This window comes from Scomber scombrus, chromosome 7 (assembly GCF_963691925.1).
Source record: "Scomber scombrus chromosome 7, fScoSco1.1, whole genome shotgun sequence".
Lineage (NCBI taxonomy): Eukaryota > Metazoa > Chordata > Actinopteri > Scombriformes > Scombridae > Scomber > Scomber scombrus.
This window is the reverse complement of record NC_084976.1, coordinates 30,939,527-30,942,141: the sequence shown is the minus strand read 5'-3', so window position 1 is coordinate 30,942,141 and position 2,615 is coordinate 30,939,527.

Sequence of the window (2,615 nt, the reverse complement as noted above, 5' to 3'; positions counted from 1 at the left end):
ATCTTATTTTTACCACATGGACAAAAGTGTGAGGACACTTCTCTGGCAACGGTTTGTTTCTTTCTGTTTCACAATGACAAAGCCCCCCATGCCCCCCCCCCCCCCCCCCCCCCCCCCCCAAACACTCCTTTAAGAAAGCCACACAGAGCTCTGGCTTTATAGATTACAGCCATTAACTTCATTAGTATAATATTACAATGGGTGGAAATGATGGTAAATACTATGTAAATAACACCCAGGTTGTAAAAAGCAACAAAAAAACAACAGAATATTCCTTTAAATGAAGAAGAAGTTCATTCAGAGGTTAAACAGTTTAATGATAATGTCAGAGTAAACTCCACTGAGGGTTAGATTCAGTTGTTCTACACTTTAACCCTCCTGTTGTCCTCGAGTCAAGGAAGGAAGGGAGGAAGAAGGAAGGAAAGGAGGCAGGATGGAAGGGAGGAAGGACAGAAGGAAGAAAGGAGGAAGGAAGGGAGGAAGAAAGAAGGAAAGGAGGGAGGGAGGGAGGAAGGAAGGAAGGAAGGAAGAAGGAAGGAAAGGAGGGAGGAAGGAAAGAAGGAAGGTAGGAGGGAGGAAGGAAAGAAGGAAGGGAAGAAGGACAGAGGAAAGAGGAAGGGAGGAAGGAAAGGAAGGAAGGAAGGAGGGAAAGGAAGGACAGACGGAAGGAGGAAAGTTGGAACAGTCAAAACAGACGGGGTCAATTTGACCCGGGAGGACGACAGGAAGGTTAAAGACTTTGGTTTGGGCAGAAAAACACAGATAATAGTTTAAGTTAAAGCAGCTATAATCTATATGTGTATATGTATACCACAGTCTGATCTGTCAGTGTTAATGTGTTTGACTCGTACTGATGAATTAAGAACCGAATCAACAGAGCCAGCTCAGTCTGTGGCTGCCCCCCCCCCCCCCCGACCCCATAGAGGTGGTGGGAGAGAGGAGACCAACACCTCTCACCCTCTGCATCTGACTGTGAACGTCTTAAGTAGCTCCTTCAGCGAGAGATTAATACACCTCCCTTCCTTTCCTTCCGTCTTTCCTTCCTCCTTCCCTCTTCCTCCCTTCCATCCTTCCTCCCTTCCTTCCTTTCCTTCCTCCATTCTTTCCTCCATCCTTTCCTTCCTCCTTTCCTTCCTTCTTCCTCCCTTCCATCCTTCCTTCCTCCCTTCCTTCCTCCCTCCTTTCCTGCCTTTCTTCCATCCTTCCTTCCTTCCTCCCTCCTTCCTTCGTTTCCTTCCTCCCTTCTCTCCCTTCTTTCCTCCATCCTTTCTTCCTCCCTCCTTCCCTTCCTTCCTTCTCCCTCCCTTCCTTCCTCCCTCCTTTCCTTCCTTCTTCCTCCCTTCCTTCCTTCTTTTATAAACTTTTATAAACTTAGAAATGTTCCAATTTAGTCTGAAGAGGTATTAAATGAGTGAACTTTCTAGTACACTTCAAGTGCATGGTCCGTAGTATACTTGCTATACTTATACTTACACTCAAGCATACTTAATAAAATGAACTTCAGGTATACTACTTTTTGCTCAGGGCATCCTCTGCCTGCCACACATCTGGAGGACGGGACCACCGGCTCCGTCTAAAGCCGTTATTACAGCCTCTCTGCAGGTGTCAGAGGAGGCTTCAGCTTCCTCACAAACCAGCCGGCGATGTCCGACGCTCGGCTTTTGATGACAGCTGAAAACCCAGCGGGAAGGTCAGAGTGCTCAGTGTTCACAAAGCTGCTGTCTGGCTGGTATGCGTCACGCTCGTTGACAGCTGCTGCACTGAGCGGTTCCCCAGTGTCCAGAGGGAGGGCATTACCAGTCTGACCTGGGTCAACCCTGCAGCGGACCAGGAGCTTCATGAACCTGCTTTCAAACTGGTTTGTGTTGGAGGTTTGTTGTTCCGGCCTCCTGGGAATACAGATGGAGGGTTGTTTATTGTTTGTTTTGTTATTTTACAAACCTGACACTGAAGAAAAGCTCAAGAGGAAAGGAAAGGAGGGAGGGAGGAAGGGAGGAAAGGAAAGGAAGGGAGGAAGGAAAGAAGGAAGGAGGGAGGAAAGAAGGAAGGAAGGAAGGAGGGAGAAAGTAAAAGAGGAAGGGAGGAAGGAAGGAAAGAAGGACAGAGGAAAGAAGGAAGGGAGGAAGGTAGGGGGGAGGAAAGAAGGAAGGAAGGTAGGAGGGATGAAGGAAGGAAGGGAGGAAGGAAAGGAAAGAAGGAAGGAGGGAAGGAAAGAAGGAGGGAGGAAGTATGGACAGATCGGAGGAAGAAAGGGGGATGGAGGAAGGAAAGAAGGAAGGGAGGAAAGAGAGAGGAAGGAAAGAAAGAGAGAAGGAGGGAGGGAGGAAGGACAGACGGAAGGATGAAAGGGGGATGGAGGAAGGAAAGAAGGAAGGGAGGAAAGAGAGAAGGAAGGAAGGAAGGAAGGGAGGAAGGAAAGGAAAGAAGGAAGGAAAGACGGAGAAAGGAAAAAAGGAAGGGAGGAAAGAAGGAAGGGAGGATGGTAGGGGGGAGGAAAGAAAGAGAGAAGGAAGGAAGGGAGGAAGGAGGGAAGGAAAGAAGGAGGAAGTATGGACAGACGGAAGGAAGGAAGGGGGATGGAGGAAGGAAAGAAGGAAGGGAGGAAAGAGAGAGGA